Here is a 22,143-nt window from a genome sequence, read left to right as displayed (position 1 = left end):
CAGAACAAATTGCTTGGGATGATTTCACTTGCTCATGCATTCCCAGGTGGCAACTGCTGGGCCCATGGACTGTGTATTACACAAAAAATGATATTAAAATAAAGAGTCTATGAAACATACAAAATGGACTAGATTACATTGCTTCAGAAGTTAATGAGCCTCAAATGCTACAGATGAATTAGCTATCTCCAAGAGAATAAATTTTTTTCCATGCTCCTTTTTCAGGCAAACACCAGCTTTTCCACTCTTCGGCTGATGCCTATATAGTAGCTGAATGGGACAGCTGTTCTTTAGCTCTGGCAGGGATGCCCCTCTGCCTCCCCTTACACTTTTTCCCCAGCATTTACCTCCTTCCAGACTGCAGACTCTGCGACACAGCTTCCCTTGCACTCCCATTTCTTCCAACACCTGCTACCAGGGGGCCTGGACTCTGACGGCTATACATGCAAGCAGTCAAAACAACAGACAGCAAAACACCAGTTCATTCCATACAGACTCCCACTTTCACCTAGAAGTTTGCAACCTTCTCTTCAGTCAGTGTATACCAGCAGTTTGCTGCTATAGCAGGGAAACTCTTTTAACAGCAGCAGCCTTACAGAACAAAATCCTGTTCATCTCTAGCCATCGCATTTACTCAGACGTCATTTAAGTCTGCTTTCTTCATTCTGCCTCAGGCCTAGATCAGGTCAAGTAGACCAACCCTAACCAGAAGCAGGAGCTCTCTAAAGCCTCTATTAGCCAAGTGGAGGCTTTTGTACAACTGAAAGAAAGCCTCTCTAATGAGAGCTTTCCTTCCAGCTCTTTGATTAGGCATAGTGGCCAGAACAGCAAAAGTGACAGAAATGTTCACTGCGGGTCTTAAATTTAGCCTGTGTAGCCAGCCAAAACAACTGCAGCTGATCAAATACGTGAACATGCGCTACATGATGTGAATAAGAGAGAAAACTCGGAATAGGCAGGCAGAACTCTGCACCACAGTGCTGCCGATTTTTTACAGCGGTTACCCTCGAAAAAGCTGTATGTACAGTCTATTGAGCATTGTGGCCAGAGCTTCTGGCTTTGAGGTCTCTGTGTCACAGATGGTTTAGCTGAAGTAAAATGGTAGCAAGATAGAACCGCATAGGGTTCCTTTGTTAATGAAAGCAAAGGGAGGGGAAAGATGCACGCAGAGCAATGAAAATATACCAATGGTAAAAATCCCAAATAAAATACAACTCTCTGTGAAAGCTGGGATCATTACCATATAATTAATTTTAAGGATTTTTCAAAGACAATACAAAGGGCAGCAGGGGAAGGGTTCGTACTGTGTGGTTTCCAAGACCAGCAAGTGGGAGTTCTTGCATACAAATACAAATCACAACAGGACTTTACTGGAAGAGAGGAGCAGATGCCTGGGATTCTCTATAGCTCTTGGAATTCCCTTTAGACACTCTGGTGGGTGGCAAACGCAGCACTTTACACTTCTTTGGGGCTAAGACAGTCAGTGATATACATGGAATGCTTAGCTGCTTCCTCTTACAACAGCCATGACCTTATATTCACAGTGGTGGTATTTTGCACATGCCAGGGGAATATTCCCTCCAGCTAGCGTACCTGAAAACGAATGCACAGTGGGCAGTCCTCCTCCTCCTCCTCCTCCCCCCCACCCCTGCACACGCATACAAAACCATTTACAAGCAAACTCTTGGTTTCCTTTATTGACTTCAAGCATAAAAGGCATTACTTTTCAGTAGTGTTAGCTGTCCCTAAAGGAGCTGAATCCTTTGTCCATAGGTTCAAATCCTCTACAGAATTTTGACAGGTTCTATAATTCCCTAAGAAATTTGGCAAGTAAGAGCAATCCAGTTCAGACAAAGTGGTATCTTAGGACACGGGGGGGCTCTGCTCTCAAGTCTGTCACTGACTTGTGTGTACCTGCCAAAACACAGCCCAGTCACGTTCAGCTACTTGCATTTATCACAACACAGAGCTCAGTCTGTGTCCATACTCCAGTGGAAACAGTTCTTCCTCTGGACTGCACGGGGGAATGGTGCACACTACTGTATGCCAACTACCATGCTGAAAGATGCAATTTAAGGTGTTCTGCTCCACGTTGGTCTGCAGCCTCATCACAGTATTTCTGGGTATGGTTGTTGTGTTTTGAAGTGGTTTCCTTGGGGTTTGGCACGGTGGAAGGTGTGTATTTAGCCACATAAGGTGCATAAAGCATAACCACAATTCAGAGTTGTCCACAAGATAATACCATCAACAAAGCAAGCAAGCCTTGAGAGGGCTTTGTACCACACAGTTTCTTCTGCTGCTGACTGCTGTCGACAGAGCTTCGGACCCCAGATGGATCCTCTGTCTGCAGTACTGATTTCCTTCTTTATAAAGAAACAACAGTTATAAGCTCTCTATGGTTACAAGCTTCAGGCAGAAAGTCTTAATATTGCCAAGTAGCTAATACTATGGGTTCACAAACTCCATAATGCTTTCAGCACGGTAGTTCACAAACTCCATAATGCTTTCAACACTGCTTACTTGGTTTTATACTTCAGTTAAAAGCAACATAAAGATTACATAAACATGACCAAATTTTCTCTGGTTTCCCTGTGGGCTGGACAGCCACCACCAACCTGACATTCGCTTAAACTCAACTGAAGCATTTGCCGTCATTCTATTCCAAGCACTCGGACATGGATACTCAATAGACTACTTAGCCAAGGCAATGCTAAGAGAGGATCAGCACTGACACTGCTCTGGAAGGGGGAAAAGGTACTGTTAAAAATACACTTAACACTCCTAGGATTTAGAGTATTTATCGCTATGTATAAACTTTGTCTACACCTTCACTTTTCCCATGCTGATGTTACATGCTGCTTTATTTCTACACTTTGACCACTCCTGCAGTTGGAAGTGCTGGGATCTCTGAGAGGTGCAGCACTCCTGCAGTTTGGAGCCCGAGGCAGAGAATAAAAAAAGCCATCTACATTTAATTCCCATTTCTCTACAGCCATCAATGAATTCTCCCATACTTGAACAGAGCAGACCCAGCAAGCATTACCACTTAGAGGATGTACATCCTACTGAACCCAAACTTGAATACCTCACTCAACAGAGGCATTAAAAATTTAGTTACTCAAGGAAAACACATTTAATAGGTTCCTTTTTGACAAAGCTTCTGGAAGCCAGAGTCCACTGAAATCAATGTAAAGCATTAGATTAATCCGTAATGTTCTGCAGATACGCACTGCTACACTTCACTTTGGAAGCTGCGACTGTGCATAATAGCCAGGGCTAGAACAGAGGTAGTTAGGCAAGTTGTAACAAGAGCTAAATGCTCACTGTGAACAGCCACTTTTGTTTTCTTTAAGCCGTACAGAGTCAGAGGGTTAGTATATACACTCTGCACCTTTAAAAATGGACTTGAATGTAAGATTTTGCTGCCTTTGTGCTGTCAGCTAGGATAATTTTTTAAGTCATCCACTGCTGTATGTTACACATAATTGAAAAAATGATTTTAGATAGATATTACAATGCTCCAGTGACATTTCTTTCACTTGACCAGCATTATCTGTAACAGCATCCATCTTCCTCAAGATTTGGTGCTGTAACTATTGTCCTACACAAACTTCCACCATGGTAGGCAATTTGCCTTACCTTTATTTTCCCCATGCAACATACCTCAGGGAAGTAAAACTTCCCTCCATGCTAGATTCTTAAGTCTTTCCTACGGTTAGTTTATATAAATAGGAAGATATAACAGCTATTTCTTCCACTGAGAGAACAGCCACCTCATGTTTTCCTGAAATTATCATACAGATTGCTTACAGAGTGACTAATATGATTTTCCTTATTTAGAAGTCAACAGATGTTTAATATTGCATGTTCTGTTTAGACTGATTTGTGTCATGCTTGAGGTGTCAAAGCTGAGAGGCTAGCCACAGAAACAGCTGATGCTGTTGAGCCTGGCCCAGGACACTGAATAACCAGGCCAGAGGAAGTTAACATCTTCACAAGTAGACACATTCTAATTTTCAGCAAGGAATTCTTGTGAGAACCAAGGCAATGTGGGAGGGCTGAAATCCAAAGCGTTGCTTCATTTGCAAGCGCTAAGCTAGCTTGCCTTCAGGAGAACCTAAGCAAGGCCAGCTAACTGAAAAGCAACCCAACAAGAGGAAGAAGGTTGCAAAATCATCAAGAAGCACCTGCAGTTTGTTCTAGGGATGGCTGGAATCCCAGTGAACTGACACCTCCTCACATGGCTAAACCAAGGCTGGAGAACGGACTTCAATCAAACAACAATCCCTGAGTGTAGTGCACAGCTAACGAGATAAGCCAAGTGACCTGCATTATTACACATGAAATCAAACTCCACTTATGACTGAAGACAGCTAGTAACTATTTTTGAAGAGATACCAGAGGTGGTTAAGGCCAGCCACATCAATCCTTAGGAGACAGCTCCCTGACATGCAGCTATCAGACCAGTTTGGAGCAATACAAAAATCTTTGTTGGTCCGTATGGCTAAGAGCCACATCAAGGATTTGAAAATAAAGGAAAAGGAAATGTTTAGACAACATTTAATCTCCACCTTGTCCAATGTGGCAAGTGTCTAACACCACATCTCCCAAAAAAGAGAGCTGTTCCATCACCTTTCATTTTTAATCCCTCTCTCTGCTCAGGCAGCACATTTACAGAGACATTAGTCCGAAAAACGCCCCTTTGTACTGTAATGATCTGCCCTGGCCTGAAGCACTTAAGAACACCATTAATCACCTGCTCAGGATTAGGCCAGTACCAGAGTCCTATCTCTCACCACAACTGTGTTTTCCTTCCTCCTGTCACATTTCCCAGGACAGCTAAATGAACATGATGAGTCACAAAGATGGGACCCACAAGCTCTACAACCTTGCAAACTGAATTCCTGGCATGCTACAAGTTAAAGGCTCCTCTACCCTTCTATCTCTTCCAGCCTAATAAAAGTTATTTACAGTCTCTCTGGGCTACCTGGTTTAAGCCACTCCAGCTCAAGTATGACACTTTCTGGGACACTATTAGGCTTCTTACGGTGCTCTGACTAGCAATCGCATCTGTACCTGACTGTCAGGGGACACTCTTGGCTGCACTGGCCACCTCGGTCTATGGCTGAGAGCTCTCAAATTTCTCAATTGAAACATTTGAAAGTTAATGAACCCTTCTAATACAAAGCTCCCACAGCTCAAGGGTTCTTTTATGAGCCCGACACATGGTGGTTGCATAGGAAAACCTCACTTCAGGAAGGCCTCTCTTTTCAAAACATGCCAAGGCAGAAGGCTGGGCTCTCAGACACCACAAATGGCTGATAGTCAAGAGCAAAAGGCGTGACCCGCAGAAGGTCTGATGGCTCCACCGTATTACACCATACCTCAAGGCCATAGCAAGTGCCTGTAGCTTTGCTACAGGTAAAACTATTGCTTTAACTCATTAATTGTAACAATCAAGGAAAAAGAGATCACAGTGAAGAACTATTCCATTACTAGAAAACAGGTTGAGCGAATCAGCTCTGAAGGCACTTGTACACAGGCTCAGATTTACCAGAAAACTGTAAGCACATGAGAAAGCATGTGCAAGATTTTTCCCTTTCATTGTAATGAAAACCTCCAATGGCCGCTGTGGTAGGGTGGGTTTTCTCCACCTCTCACGGAGAGAAATGCAATGTTTTAAATAGGGCTGGCAATAAATCACAGGCACTCACTGGATGAATAGGCGACTGTTACAAACAGTAAACCACTCCTAACTGTCTGAAAATAGTCATCAACTTACAGGTATTGGCCAAATGCAAAACAAATAGAACAAAAAACCTTGGGGGTGGGGGGGTGGGGGGGAAGGAAGCATTTCAAAGCAACAATTTATTTGGGAAAATTTTCATTTGAACTTTGGTTCGTGTTTCAGGGCCACCTTTTTGTCTAGCAGAACTTGAACCTTCAAGTAGCAGGATCTAGCCATAGAGCCTGGCTACTGTACACTTTCCTCATTCTATCCCATGTACCACGTGACGAAGAACTGTCTGCCCATCTGCTTTTTAACCACTGAAACACGTCAGTACTCCAGCGCACAGTTTCACATACAGAGAACTGTTGGACATTTTTTACAGATGTTTAACAAGTCCTTCAGCAGAAGGCAAGAGCAGAAGACTGCACAAAGGAAACCCAGTGGCTCCCTCCCAGAAGCAAAACATTCAACCACGTTCCGCTGATTTCAGGGAACCGCCCACCTGCACACCTTGCCCGACTAACACCACTAGGCACAGCGATACTGCTGCACTTAACTGAGAGTGCTGAAACAGGATCCGATCAGTATGTTCACCTACCCACCCACCCACCCAAAGTGCAGGGCAGGCTGGGCTATCATTGCAGTGGAAGAGGAAGGGACTGGCTTTTGTCTTTTGGGTTTTCTTTTTTCCACTCTTTCCACCCTCCCACCCCTCTTTTTAATTGCTAAGCCTGCAACTGGGGTTGAGAATGGGGAAGGGGGAAGGGAAGAGAATCTGGTGAACAGCTGGGGCCCATCACTTTTCATTGCAGGTCTTGGAGAGATGTGGTTGACAGAGTGATGCACAGAGGCTGTCCCAGTTAATGACTTCACCATTCTCCATCATTATCCCCATCATTAGGAAATTAGGAGGACAGAAGGTATTTACTGTAAACCTGCCACCTCCCAAGGAGAGATAAATAGAAACTGATAAATGGGATCTTCTGGTGCTGTTCGTCTATTAACCTTCTGCTTCCCAGTTTAGGCATATGCATGCTATCCTGCCATTAATATCCAGTAATTGGCATAGCAGTGGGCAACACAAACCTACCTTTAGCATATGAACAACTCCTATGCCACATGCAAGCGTACAACTAGGCTCACATCAAAGCTCTGTTAACTGCACCAGTGAAGAGGTCCTGTGCAGCTGCTTACACTTTAGCTCTGAGGTCACAACTACCAGTGAGACCTGGTGGGTCTTAAGATGAGCACTGATTTGGTCAGAGGACACTCAGAAGAAGGAGAGATGGGGAGGGAGAACTGTGTGTGCATGACCTCCCCTTCCACAGAAGCAACAAACCAGCAAGTAGATACATTTGCACCTCGATCCAGGCTGCTATCGATTCCGTCATCCTACCTTTAAAAACCATTCACGAACACCTCCAGGGACAAGAGTCCCACTCACCGCAACCAAGGAGAGAAGGATTTTCCTCACCAGCTTGAGCAAGCTGTTAAAAAACAAACAAACAAAAAAAGGCAATCTTTAGAGGGCTCAGATTTTATGAACTTACTTTCTGAGTCAAAAAGTAGCCAACGTTTCAGCAGCTTCTTTCACTTGACAGTTCCATGGTTCTCCTTCACTGCACACAAGGAGCTCTTCGCATGCACTGACTTGTTTTGCCCCCACAGGGCTGAATCTCTGGGAAAGGACCAAGTCCTCAGGGACAGAAACTGAGCCACCACCTCCTTCTTCAGCAACCAAGCCCTGTGAGGCTGAAGCAAGTCCATATTCAGAGACACCAGGATTTTACCTGAACCAGCTCCCTGCATGCACAGAGAAAGCAGGCCCACTTGCAAGTTAGTCAAAGAACTCTGTTAATTCATTTCTTCTACCTGGAACTTCACAGCTCTAGTTAGAAAAACATCACCCCACTGCTACTTTCATCTGTGTATTACTTGACATTATGAATTGCTTTTACTTACCCTACCTCTTGCCATTTTCCTTTCAACCAGCATTACAGTTTCTCATTCACATGATGCGCAGGTGAGTAAAACTCTGAGACACCGGCTGAGATCACAGCTGCATTTCTGGTGATGAACAAGTTAAGCTACAAGTTTCCAACTCTGACACAAGGCTTAAAAAGACTTCCACATTCTTACGGTAATTTTCCACAAAATCTAACCTTTTTCAGAAGCTCATGAAAAATGGAGGGCCTGTTCTTGCATGCAGTATCATAGCAAGCAGGTTATCTGCTCCATGTTGGATGGACACCTCCAGGGTCTCGGAACACAAGCATTTCTCTCTTCTAAGCTCTGGTAACATCTGCAGCTGCACCCTCACATCTAGATAACATTTTTCAGGGTCTTATGGTCAATAAGCCTGTTTAAATGGAACAGGAAAAACAGAACATTTGAAAACACTGAAGTTATGCAGGTCAAAAGAAGTTAAATAGCTTGCTTCTTCAAATACCTCAGCAGAGACATTGCTAAGTCACAACATGAAAGAAGGAAGTAAAAATCAGACCACCTCCTGAATAAACTGCCATGGATCTCACGGGGTGCACAGGCCCAACACAAACAGGAACTCTATTGCAACAGCTATCATCCTCGATACAAAAACAAAACACCCCACTCCACCCAAAAAATAAAAAAACACACACACCCAAAAAAAAAAAAAAACAAACCACTACCAAAAATACTGAAAAGGTCATAATGCCACCTCAGAGAGCCTGGCATTCTTTGAGTTGTCTGTATGGTATCATTGAAACAATTCAAAAGTCAAAGAACCCTTTTTTTGTTTGCATATAAACTGAGCAAAAATTGACAAATCTATTCTTCATTTATTTAAGCATAGAAAAAGAAATACTTTCCTATTTCAAATAGTTAACAAACATACAAAAACAGAAAAAGAGCCCAAAACTTCATTGCTTCTTCCTGATGCAAGCCTTAGGACTCAAGGCAATCTGCTTACAAGATGAAAAACACATCTAGCCTTTAAATTTTGTGAAAACAGAAGGCCAGGTGAAATACAGTGAAATACACTACCCTTACTGCAGAACTGTGCAGAAACAGCCTGTACGTGAAAGCCACCTCAAGTACTGCCATTGCAGGGAAGCTGCCTGTACGCAAGGGTTCGTACCTCCCGACCTTAAAACATATGGGACCACACTTTTCGTTTGTTTGGTGTCAGAAAGCATTTATTATTTCTTTCCCCCAGTACACATGCCTTCATTGCAAACAGGCACAACAATTTCATCTTGTTCTAGCCTTTCCCCTTCCATGCAAGGCAAAGTAAAGTTTTGGCATCAGTGGGAAAGCCCATGCTGCTGATACACATTTTAAAACTTCCCACATCCATCATATTTAAGACAGCACTACTAGAAAAACTACTCCAGCCTGAACCCAGTTTGTGTGGGGAACCACTGAGCACAGTTACCTCCTCCCCACATCCATATGGCCCCTCCCAAAGCCAGCCTAGTGACTGGAACAGATCACAAACCTTAAAAAGCACTTTCCCTGCTCTTGAGTGGCTCAGCCTATAGCATCCATAGGAACGCTGAGAGAACAAGTCTTTCTTAACCCAGTCTCACCACCTTTTGCCACAGCCTAGAGATGACAACCCTGCACAGATAAACAATGAGCACAGTGCTGCTGGCTGGTCTGCAGGTTGAAGTTGTGTTCACTCCTTCTATACATGCTATCTTGTACGCATTAATTCGGTGCAAGAGCCTAATGAAAACGTGACTATGATAGTGAATTCTAACAGTAACACAAGTATTAATTTCCATCTGTCTAAGCAACTGGCAGCGTCCATCAATTATGGCGATAGCCAACTAACAGTTGCAGCTGCAAAATAATAAAAAAAGCAGAAATTAACATTTCAAGTTACTGTCATTCACCTGAATTTTTTACAGTTGTAATTAGCAAGCTGCAGAAGCTGTCAACAACCAACATCAGCCAATCTGTCTGCACCAGGAACCCAACTGCCTGCCAGAAATTGTCTTCGACAGGTTTTTTTTCTCCCCTTGCTTCCCCCATTAAAATTTTTCCTTCAAGCCTCCCTAACACTCTCATCTTCTTTATCACCAGTCACTAGAATTGAATGTGTCAAAACAGAGAGAGACAGAATGACTGACACTTAAGTGGTAAAATCATAATTATTTCCTTTCTTCAAATCTCAGTACAAAAATGTGCTGCTGTCTCCTTCCCCATGACTCTGCTTCCCTGTCAGTACAGGAACAGTACTGCAACCACTTCACAAAATTTGACCCTTACTTAACCTTAAACACTTCTTACTTGGAAGTACTAGGAAATTAAAAGGAATGTTCCTGAGGGCCTACTCTTTGATGAGCAGGTGCCACTGTTTGCTGTTCTTTAGCTGAAGAGCTTGTTGTGCTCTTTATGTTACTCACCTGTCTTGTTTCCTTTGGGAGCGGATCCCCCAGGACAGCTCTGCCTCAGAAGCACCCAAACACCTGGAGCTTCAATTTCTTTTTTCTGTTTGTTGCCCTACAGCACATGAAGAGGAAACAAAACAAAACCAACAAAGCCAGCAAAATATTAAAACAAAACAAAACAAAACGCCCAAACATTTGCTCCTTTTGGTGTTGCCCAAACCCCACTACTTCTTAACCACTCGAAAGGATGGGAAGCTTACTCTCTCAGAAGGAAACATCCTAGGAGAAAACAAATATCTTGATCCAGTGCTGCTCTGCTTTCACTGGAAGGTTTCAATGTTTGTTGGGGGTTTTTTGGTGGATTTGGGTTTTTTCTGTTTTATTTTTAAAATACCCCCCCTCATTTTTCAAGCTATTCATCCCCCTTGAAACCAAGTTGTGGCACAAAGACAGACTACCTTATCAATTAAGGGTTTATTTTTAACCCTTGCATTTTTAGTAGCAGACATCAAATTACATTACACAGGCTGTAACTAAACATAGACAGTTGTAAATGGCCTGGGATAGCTTGCTCTCACAGAAGCATCACCTTGTATAATTATCTATTAATTGAAGTCACCTCACATGGATGAGCTCTCCTTACCTTACCTACTGGAGCAGTGCTGAGGTCATCTGAAACATCGTGACCGAAGAGATCTCTGACTGCAGCATAGCAGCAGATAATATTTAAAACAAAATACTGCTACAACAGTCTACCCGCCACCCATAGACTGCTATATGACCTCTATTTAAGGCGTTAATTAATTAATTAAATGGTACAGTCACAGCAAAAAAATAAGAAGACTCTCAACAATTTTTATATCCACCAACATAAAAAGCCAGGAACAAGTGCCAATTCCTTTTTTTAAAGAACCACTGTAAAAGACACAGCATTTACATGGAGATTTACAAACCTAGAAGAGCTAATGTAAGATTTATTAATTACTACATGTGACATCAGAGTTGTAACAAACAGCTGACATTGGAACAGTATATAGGGCAGTGCTGAAAACCCTTCCCTGGTGCTCTTGCACAGGTAATGTTTATAAACTAGAAAATAATGAAAGAAAAATCCAATTATTAAAATGAAGTATCTGAAGTGGAGCTTCAGAGGGAAAGTTCCTTTGCACAAACCTTCCTTACCTACCCAAAAGCACAGCAGGTAAGTACAAAGAAAAAGAAAAGCTGCTACTGCAGAAAAAGAGACTGAAGGCCTCTTCGCATAGGCAGAGCCACTGCACAGTATTGGGCAGTGTTAAGCTGTTCTGGAAAAACACAAAATGTGACATAAATCCCTGCCAGGCCCAGGCAGAGGGGACCGGGAAAGGCTTCTTCGTCTCAGCTGAAACAATGGACGCACAGCCTAATTCTTTGTGCTTTAAGAAAAAACGCCGATTAAAGGCTATGTAGAATGCATTCCTGCCCCAAATCCGCCTGGCGGTTATATTTAGATGTCCCCACTGAAAGAGCCTACAGCTGTGCCAGGTTGAGGACCAGTCTTAGCCAGGAGCACCAGCCAAAAGCGATACCGGTGGGAGGAAAAGGATTTAACAAGAGAGAAACGCACTAACTGCTTCCAAAACAAAGGTCACTTCAAAAAGGCTTGCGAAGGGTAAATCAGTCTGACAGCAGCGTGCAGTTTCAGCAAATAAAGAGCTTTTTCCAGAGCAGCAAAGGGGCGCGCGGGCCCTTGGACCAGCCGTACCGGGTGTCAGGGGGTGAAGATGTGGCCACAGCACCATTTCCCTGCCTGGAGCTACTGGAGTGGTGCAGGGGCTCTGGAGCAGAATGCTATCAGGAGTTTGTGCGGATCCAAAACTTTTCAGATGAGCAGATGAAGGAGGTCAAAATGTGACTCGGCTGGCCAGGCTCTCCCGCACAAGCCAAGCTGTCTGATTGACTGCAGGGCGACTGAGCCATCTTGTCTTTCTGGCAGGCAGGAGGCATTGCCATGTTTGATGGAAAATACAGAGACAGAAGCGTGCGTGTGGAGGAAGGGGGTGGCGGGGGACTGAGAGAGAGAATCAAGGGAAAGGGATGGATAAGCAAACACTGGGTGTTGTGCAGGAGGGTTTATCGGAGGAATGGTATCCACTTGACCAGTTGTTTCCAGTTCTGACTCCCTATTCTGAAATGGGCAACAGGGTTACTCAGTTCTGTTGTTCAGCTTTCTAATTTACGGCCAGTTCCCTCAAGTCCCCTCTTTCTGTCACAGCATCTTATCTTTTCGGTGCTTTCAACTACCTTTTCTCTGGAAAGCCCAGCCGACCAAATGCAGAGTATCTGGGGGGAAAAAGCAGCACAGTGACTGTCAGCCCCATGCAGGATCGAGTCTGAGCATCCAAGCACATTCCTGAAATCTGCTCAAGCAGGATATGCTCTTTCCATTGAGGACACTAACAAAGACCAGACCTTGATGAAAGTAGCCTTCTACAATTAAAAGTACTGCGAAAAGATCTTTCTGTCTCCTCTGAAACAAAAAACGCCAAGTTTTGTGTAAAGTATAAAAGCATACTAATAACCACAGCCAAGGTGGTTTTCCTCAGCCTTACCTCTGTCTTGCAGGCTGACAAGAAAGTTTGAAATTCCATAGCTTGCATCATATCTTAATTACAGAAAATGCTGACTAAGTTTCCTTTGGGTCCAGTGGGAAATGCAGTGAAGACACCTACAATAAAAAGATGTCCAAATGTATTTTTTTTCCCCTCCTGTTTGTTTGTCCTTTCAATCGCTTTTACACATGAGCTTTGTACACTGTCACAGCCGTAACATTGCTGCAAACACACTGGTACATTGGTATGGGAACACATCATTTGTATCTGAATTACAGTACTCTTTAAACATGGAAAGAACATCTTCACTGTTAACTACTTTGGTAGGTTCTGGGGGGTTGTTTTGTTGTTTAATGCTTGTATGCTCTTCATTCCTTCTAGTATTTTGTAAAAGAAGAAGTTTGGGGTTAAGTTAAAATTTCAGTAGGGGGTTGTCAGGGATTTCTCACCTTTAAAATTATCCAGGATTTTTCTGAAATGACAGAAGCAAGATCATGAATTCCACTTAATAAAAACAGCAGAATTAGGATTGAGACTTGAGCACTAAGGCCATACAATGTGCAGTCATGACATTCAAATGCCTGCTGCCTAATCCTTCCCAAATATGAGAAAAAATAATCAAGATGTCAGTTTTACATGACTTAACTATTTAACTTGAACAACGATTTTGTTCTTTAACAGTACAATTAAATAGCTATTCAAAGCAGGTTTTGGAAAATCATTAAAGCCTTCAAGTCCTGTGATTCTCTTGACTTAAAATTAATTTTGTCAAAAAACCACGTTCACCTGCGTGGGTCTCTGTGGAGTCTGGCACTTGTTTTATGTAGTTAGACATGAGATTCTTTACGGGAGATTTTTCAAAAGCGGACATGAAGCATGTTACAGAAACCCCTATGAAAATCAGTGAGATCTGCTGTATAAAAGTGTCTGCCTTTTTGAAGACCCCTCAGCATTTCACAGCTGAAATTTTTTATTTAATTTTTTTTAAATACCTTACAGGGATCCCACAGATGGAGGTGTACAGAGAAGATGGCAGTATGCAGAGCCCAGTTTGAAAACCAGTATCCTAGGAGCTGCTGACTCTGCCCTACGTAAATACAAGGCTGTGTTTAAATAGTCACTCACAAGACATACGATTCCATTAACATAAAAAGACACAGAAGAGACCACTCAGTTCACTTTCTTTCTGCTAGCTAACAATAATGCTTACAGCTAGACTTTGATTTTTATTGAAGTAAAGGGGAGTGAAATGGGTAAAGCTTAGAGTCCCATTGAACTAAACAGCAAAACTGCTGTTGCCTTAGCCGAGACCAGTATTTGGTCCTAAACGTGCCCAAAATGTGTTTTAATTTGGCATGATGCTAGCTGGATCTGCCCCAAGTGAGAGGATTCTTAACTGAGCTTTTAAAATCCTCAGCGCCTTCTCCCCCATGGTCAGCAGGGACCGGGCATGGAGGCATAATCGCAGCTTGCATGTTACACATAGCTAGAATAAGGGACATATTCTGTGCAGAACTCACATGGTTGCTTTAAGGTTTCTCTGACAGCATGTTTCCTCAGAAGACAAAAAGCTGAAAAAGGAGAGTGCAACCAGGATGGGACCAAACAAGTTCGCCCCACAGGATTCCCCACAGAGCCTGAAACAGAAATACAAGGCTGTTACCAAGGCACCCACACTCAGCATGTGTGGCTTCACAATAAACATCACCCATTCAGGAGTCTGCTTTCCTGGTGGTGTTTACAGTTACATCTGCTAGAGGAGAGACTGCTCTTTGTCATTGAGTACAACAGTTGGAATAACACCCAAGACAGCCTGAATCTGCAAAACGATGTTCAGCTCCAAGTAAGAGATGTAAGAAAAGTACGCCAGCCTCATGAGACATTTGGATCACTGAGTCCTCATGGTTGGCAGGATGATCAACACTGTGAAGCAGCAGTTCCTGTGTCCAGTGGGGCAGGAAGAAGATAAAATAATCATTAAGTACTGACATTTTGGGAGGTCTTTTACCATGGAAAATTATAGCTTTTTCTTTCTGTTGAGGCTGAATTTATTTATTTGCAAATGGCATTTACCCAGAGCCCCAGCCCTGTTCTCTGTTCTTTTACAAACCCAGATTACATCCTGCTGCAGTTTGTAAGCAGCAGCAAGCTGGCTCCTTGGTACCATTTTTTCACAAATACACCGTTTGGCCGTCCCAGCTTCTTGCTTACTTGCACCAGTTTCTCCCTTGCTTGTCTCAGGTGCCATCAAAAGAGCTCAGTGTTTATTTAAATGAAAGGCCTGCTTTCATAGGCTGTTCCCAGCTATAAGGCCTTTTTCAGCTTGCACTGTACAGGGAACTCTTATTTAAGTGCATCTCCCAAGGAGATTTTGTTCATGTTTTGCTATCAAGGGTGAGGGCAAGTAAGAGGAAATCTAGACAAAACACATCCCCCAAGACGACCAAGACTGGCTGGAGTTTGTGGAGAAGACAGTCCACTGAAAGGCGGTCTGATTGCTACCAAGTACAAAACCTGCAAAGCTGCAGAGAAGGATGACAGAAATCATTGCTTTTGCTCAAAGTGCAATCTTCCTCCACTAAAACCTATGAAAAAGCAGTTCTTAAAGCAAAAATCAGCACCCTCATTACTTCTGGCAATCCCATAAGTGTGTGTGATGCATCTTGATGCACTGAAATTTGTTAGTATCTGGCCACAAGCATAAAGGGACTCCTCAGCTCAAACCTAATCCCTCTGCACAAACACAGGCCTCCAGGATGAGCCTGGACAGACAACTTTATTGAACCTCTGTGAAGGTATGAACTGCACCTGTTGCGAAGTCAAATCCATGAGAGGGATCACATAACACAAGATGACCAAGTATCTGGTTCTGTACATACTAAGAATAGCAGGTGGGTAACAAGCACAGCTATTGCTTTCCCTAAAAGCATTTCCCAGAACTGTTTCTGTGAAACCGTAAGGATTCTTAGATTTTTCCATCCCCAAGTGAAATATTAGATGCTTCTCTTTTTCTTCAGTGTAATTAAGTTCTTGCCAGGCAAATAGGACACAAGAGCAATCTATAAAAGAATAACCCTTGGAAAGAGGATCTGACTCACACTCACTCTCTCCTGCATAGCAGCTGGGGTTTAATTGGTTTATTGGGAAGTAAGCATATAAACTAGAGAGAGATCAGATTTCTGATCAAGCATTCAAAATTACTGTAAATAAGACAATAATAAATATTTCATATGACGCATAAACTGGTGCCAAGCCATTTTGGGGGGAGGGACATCAAAAAAACCCAGAAACTGAGCAAACAAGAAAACATTGCTGTATACTGCTCTCCTGTCTCAAACACAGCTTCAAGGGATGCTGCTCATTATAGTTCCTGACCTCCTAACATATGTGTTGTTGCTTGCTTTTACTGTTGAATATTATTTCTATTGGGAATGAGAGATTATGAAACTCAAGAGATGGAAAAATGATTTATGACCCAGCAGGGTACTGCCCGAAAGTGTCCTGCCTAAAGAGCATGTTTTGTGTCTAGCTCTTGAGTCTGGGCTTTGGCAGATAGAGACATATGCTTCTCACCAAGAGCCTCCCACATGTCAAGACAGAAAATGGTTCTTGGACTTAACACAATCAGCCATCTAGTGGGAAAGAGAGAAAATTGCTAGATGGTTTGAGGCGTTTTCCCTCTTTTAAACTCTCGACTGAAGTCCAGTTAAAGGAAACTACAGACAAAATTTTCTTAAGCCCTACGAAGTCTGAAAACAGTGTTCTATCCTTTTCTAATCTGACTAACAGCCAAGCATAGTCTAAGGTGTTCCAGATACACCAGGAACTGCACAACAAACGTGATTAATTAAAAAAAAATCAAGTGGTATTTAAAATTTTTTGTGTCTGGAGAGCCTCGAATGCACTGAGCATTACAGCAACACTGTAGACTCCTTCCTCCACAGAAAACTATAAAAAAGTCAAAATAGAGAAGGCGAGTAATGCTGGAGCAGGGGTAGTTTGCCCACGGTTCGTCCCCTCACCAGTTTCCTTTTCCAAGAGGAAAATGCACAGCTCCTACCTTCCTTTTGCGCGTTTTCAGCCTGTCCTACAAGCTACTGGCCAGAAGCTACAGGACACACTCCAACTTCAATAGCCTCCTTAAAATGTTATAGAGGACCAAATGTACTCACTGAAAATCAACTTTCTGCTGTTGTGACTTCTTCAGCATTACAGAAGAAGCCAGAGGAAAGGGCCAAGTTCAGCTATTACCAAATCAACTCAGAACATTTTATGATCCAAAGGGACTGGAAAGGAAAGCCAACGGGCACTGTTATTGCCAGTCACGTTCATTGGCACCAAGCCTCACCAGTGGATGAGGTCCATGTGACACAGAGGCCACGGCTATATGGGAAAAATTACATTACTTGCTTGACAACATTTATTATGACATCTCTGTTCTAAGCTAATTTAAACACCTCTCACAGAAACATTAGGGAACAGAGCCATAAGAAACTGTTAGAAAATCAACATTATCAGCAAATACCAGTGTCCTGGAGATTGTATCATTTAGTACAGAGACAAAGTCTTGTTAATATTTGTTATGTTTTCCCCAACAATAACTGCAGTGCTGAACTGTACAGCGATGCCCGCAACCACCTATCACAGAATCGGCAGTATTCACCTCCCTTCGTTTCCAGCAACACAGGCTATGCGAGGCAGGTACTAAGTAGGTGGCCAGTTTACAGATTAGAGAATATTCCAGGGAAGTGCCTGTGTTCAAACACATGTGAACCCATGTCCTAATCACCAATATTTATAACGCTTTGCCCCAGGCTGGCACCCAGGTGTGCTCTTCTGGCATGCCACTGCTTGCAGAGAATGGCACTGCGAAGCCTCAAGATGCTTTCCACCTTGTTTGACAGGGAAAACGAGGCAACGTGCATTTAGCAGCAATAAAAGGAGTTATTAGCCAGAAATGGGGACCGTAGCCTGAAAAGGGAACCTTAGGCACAGCATCCTGTCTGTGCTACCTGCTGTTGCATCAATCACCCTCACAGCGAGTGGAATCCAGTCATTTACCCATTTGAGCTTCATCATCTGTTGTCAAAGCTGCCAGCAAGTGTTCCAGAGATGGTAGTAGTTTTGGTCAAGTTGACTGTGGTCACTGAAAAAAACACCATTTTCTTACTTTTCCGTTCCAGTTCCACTGCTTATTAAGATCAAAGAAAGGAGAGGGGGGAAAAAATCAAAATAATTTCAACATCAGGGCCCAGCTCTAAGCTATTGAGAACCCCAACATCACTGTCACACTACATTTTTAAGAATTAGGGCCTACAGCCCTAGCAGTGTGTCAGGGAGTTCTCCAAACACCCTCCTTGGCTCTCAAGGTAACTGATTGGTCCTGAAGTACTCAATGTCCAAAGGACCAGTGGTCCAGACAACTATGATGTCTGCCTTCACCTTTTAGGTCACATGTAACCTCCAGCAGCAGAAGAAAGTATGCTGGCCAGTGTTCATTTCAGGACAACTCACCAAGAACATTTTGGCTAATTAAATACACTTAGTTCCCCATGGAACAGCAGCTATCTTGATGCTAGAGAAATTGTATTTCTTTTCAGCAAGATGGTCGTGCTTTTCCAAAAATGTAAATTAATTCTTGCAGGGAAGAAGAGAGAGTGGCCTGGCAAAAAGAGTGATATTTGGCATGATTAGCTCTCCTTGCTGTCTCATGTTCATTTTCTGCAAAAAATCTGATGTGGCAGCTTGTTTAAAGCTTGTTTATTGGGAAGAGGTCATAAGCTGAGCACTGTTCAGAGCAGGTCAGGCATCTGATTAAAGGTTGAATAAACTGAAATGCTTCACATGAATCTCTGAGACAGAAGCTTGATGAGGAGAGAGCTTGTCTTAGAAAAATGTTGCCAACTACCTAACATCACAGGCAGCCAGCAGACTGCAATACTGGTTAAAGGAGCAGGAAGATTAAATAATCCTGCTTGTCGGCATTAACAAATATTCAGTATTATGCTTCTGTACTTCAGGACAAGCTCTTGCTGGAAGAAAGCCCCTCTGTAAAAGGGACACAATAAGAAATCATGCCAGCCTTGAAGAACTGATAGTCAAAACAGACGGGAGAAAAAAAGAACATCTTGAAATGATCTGCAAAACAAAGGAGAAAGAGAGAAAAAAATCAACTGCTTATCCCAGGTCTTGTACTGCCCTGGTGGGAAAGAAGAAAGTTGAATTCGTATCTTCTGAGATGCAGCCCAGTGACTCTTTCCCCAAAGGCCTGCCTTCTGTCTTTTGTGCTTTTCGCAGTATGCTGGGAAAACAAAAAGAAATTTGGGGGGTTTGCTATGTTATATGTTGTTGCTGTTGCTATCACACATTCCTGTCAGCTCTGATGTGATAATTTGAGCTGTGCTTTCCAAAACTTTGGAGACTGCAGTCTAAAGTCTGGTGAAGTTAATAGGCTGATTTGACTATTGTTGAACTGGAGCTGTAACACGCTCCAAAGGTACAAGACAAATAGCAATATGCTTCTTTTCCCCCTCTTCTCGCTTTCCACTTCTCCCTCCAACTTCATCAGGAAACTATTAGAGAGAGCAACCTGAAAAAGGACAAATTCCCTGTTTCCCGTGGTGACAGTGTAACACAGGTTTCCTCTTGCCGTCCCCATGTTGTCTCCTAGTCAGGGCCTGCAGCGTCCCCCCAGGCAGACTCGGAGAGTTATTTGCGTCTGGGATGAAACCACCAAAATCAATTCACAGCCTCCTTGTAAACTCTGAAGTAACTGCTAGCTGGGGGCGGGGGAGTAACTTCCAGATTTTACAAGGGTAACAAAATGCTTAGGAAATAGAGTGGAGAGAGAGAAAATAAAACATGAGAACTCAGAGTTTTTCTGATGGGCAGGAAACTCCTTTAAAAAAAAGAAAATGGAACTGATTTTTGGAGAATGTTTTCCTGTTCATCAGCATAGACAGGGAACTGCCAAATTTATCAAGGGCAAGCACTTGGTCCTTGCTACATCTCCAACCCTGGAGCTCTGCTGCACTGCACAAGATCTCCAGCTCCCGAGCGCTCTGGGTCTCCTCATGAAGTCCTGCCTTTGCAGCAGCTGACCTCAGCACTGCGTACCGTGTTGCAGCGCCAGTATAATTATTGAATCGGCAAAGATCTTACAGGAGCTTTGACCCTTAATTTCTCAAGCCTCTCTCATTCTTCAGAGCATTAAGTCCCTCTAACCTACAGAGTGCCAAATAAATCTCTCAAATCGTTAATTCCAGGCAGGCTTTTGGTGAGAGTTACCTGAAGCATAAGGTGCCTCCCTTCCTCAGAGGGTACAAAAGCCTCAACTGTGTCATAACCCAACCACTGGTCTGGTCAGAGCCCAGAACTGACAACAAGGACTTCTCAGGTCCCTCTCCTGCCCTGCAGGGATGACTGGAACTAACCACCCAACCTTTTCTGGTCTGGTTTGTCCAATTACACAATAGGAGCTGGGTAGACACCATTTATGCCACTGAAATTACAACTGTCGTGTGCTGCTGGGCCTGGCTTCCAGATGCAAAACACTGCAAAGTACAGTGAATTTTTAGCAGATACTTAAAATTCTTCAGGTGAGGCATTTATTTTAAGAAGCCAGAAAGTCATAAGAAGCCCAGGTCAGGCAATTACAGTGCTTCTGACACGTGACATGTTCAGCTCACTGCTTTCAATACAGCAGTTCTGAAAAAAAACCCACCAACCAACACCAGCACACCACAGGGCTCCTCACCTCTTACAGTGCTAAACAGCCTGTTTGCCTTGAGTGGAGAACACTTTCTGGCGCAAAAAGCACCCCAAACCTAGCCTTTTTAAAAACAATCCAGCCCAAACAGGTTTTTTGCAGATTAACAGTGTTCACTGTGGAAACGTAAAAAGTTCCAGAGCAGAATCACCTTTAAAAAATTTTTTTAAATGTTTGACTTTTTTTTTTTAAAAAAAATGTTTTGTTTAAAAAAAGGGTGCAAAGTGCTGGGAAAATGAGAAGGATGCAGAAGAATTGCACTTACCCCTGCCTTTTCCCTTCTGCTCTTTAGATGCACTTGTAGGATTTTCTCCTCCCTCTGCCCCCGCCCCCTGCCCCCGGGTTAAGACATTTCTTTCCCTTGGTCTCTCACACTCTCTCTGCCTCTTCATTGTAGTCTCTGGCAAAATGTCAGAGGAAAGGAAAAGTGACAAGCTTATAAGAAAACGAATATCTCATTCTGTTTGAATATTACATTAACCCCCAAGCTCCGCTGCTTCATTTGTCAGCTTTTTCAGAGCTCTCCATCTCTCCAGCACCCCTGACCTGGTTGGTCTGATTAGGAATGATCAATGTGCACATTTGCGGTGGAGCTCTTTGCACGCTGCTAGACCCTCGGCCTTCAGTCACTCATGCAGATAATAACGGCAGTTCGAGTCACTTGCCCATAACTCCAAGCTTCATTAAACAGGGGGGATGTCACCGAAAGTCCCTTTAACTGTCTTTTTGTTTCTCCGCAAGGGAAAAAATCGACAGTGCTGAGAAGCGGGATTTGGGATATAAATAAAATCCTGATTTGGGTAGCGTTGAATGCCTGCAGTCGTCCTGTGCCTAAGTGCAGAAGGGTCCTCATCCAGCCGGGGTGGGAGGAGAGGCTGGCTGTGCCGAGCATCACCTGACTGGGGGTTCCCACAGAAGCACGCCTGAGGTCAGGAACAGTTTCAAAAGGAATGCTTTCCCCAAAATGGGGCAGGCGTTAGACAGAGACACCTGTCAATCACCACCTCAGCTGCTGGCTGTCACACTTGGGTACCAGAGGTTTGTTTCCTGGGTACGTTGTTGTGCCTGCTTGCAAGCCAGGCTGCACGTTACACAGGACCATCATCTTTGCTCAGGAAAAATCCCTGCTCTGAAGGATGTGGGTGTTCTGAGAGACTTTTATCTACTGCTTTATCTACAGGCAGAAATTGTTACTTGCTAAAACTGGTGACGCAGGCAGTGGCTGAACAGAAGTTCCCAGGGCAGTCAACAGGGAATGGAAAGCACAGGAGCAGGCTGAGCCCTGTGCACCCCAGCCAGCCCCTGCTGGGAGCAGCCACATGTTTAAGACTCTCTTCTGATGGTAGACATTTACCCTGCAGGCCGTTCCCTGCTCTCCACCTGCACTTATCACCTACTTGACATGTCTTCAAGCCCTTCAGCCATCTCCTGGATGCGACAGGTAGGAAACACCAAGGCCCTGGTTTGCTGAGCCTCTGCTGCGGGCTGCCAAGGGCTCCTGCAGGAAAAATTTCTCAGTCAGGATTCAGCTCTGGGCCCCTTGTCACCAGAAAGAATCAGTGTGAGCTCAGAGGAGAATCAGAGAGATGCTGAAGCAGCTGGAGGGTTTGAGTCAGTGTGTTTTGAAGCAGGAAGGGAAATACACACACACAGAGGAAAATGTTACTTTAAAAAGGG

The 22,143-nt window shown here is 43.6% G+C and overlaps 1 long non-coding RNA gene across 4 annotated transcripts in view; it reads right to left on the bottom strand.

The window, feature by feature from the left end:
* Positions 1 to 2,511: 2,511 nt before the first annotated feature.
* The window catches only part of LOC308072790, a 57,675-nt gene continuing 38,043 nt past the window's right edge, over positions 2,512 to 22,143 (bottom strand). For 3 of the 4 annotated variants that reach the window (XR_013931794.1, XR_013931796.1, XR_013931797.1), the window contains one exon: positions 2,512 to 21,964. This is a non-coding gene — a long non-coding RNA (uncharacterized lncRNA). The remainder of the gene's footprint in view (positions 21,965 to 22,143) is intronic. The other variant, XR_013931795.1, reaches the window with a different exon arrangement.

The sequence above is a fragment of the Falco punctatus genome (assembly GCF_963210335.1).
Source record: "Falco punctatus genome assembly, chromosome: 1".
In the NCBI taxonomy this organism is placed as follows: Eukaryota; Metazoa; Chordata; class Aves; order Falconiformes; family Falconidae; genus Falco; species Falco punctatus.
Note: the sequence above shows the minus strand (reverse complement) of the source record. Positions and strands in the feature narration are given on the sequence as shown.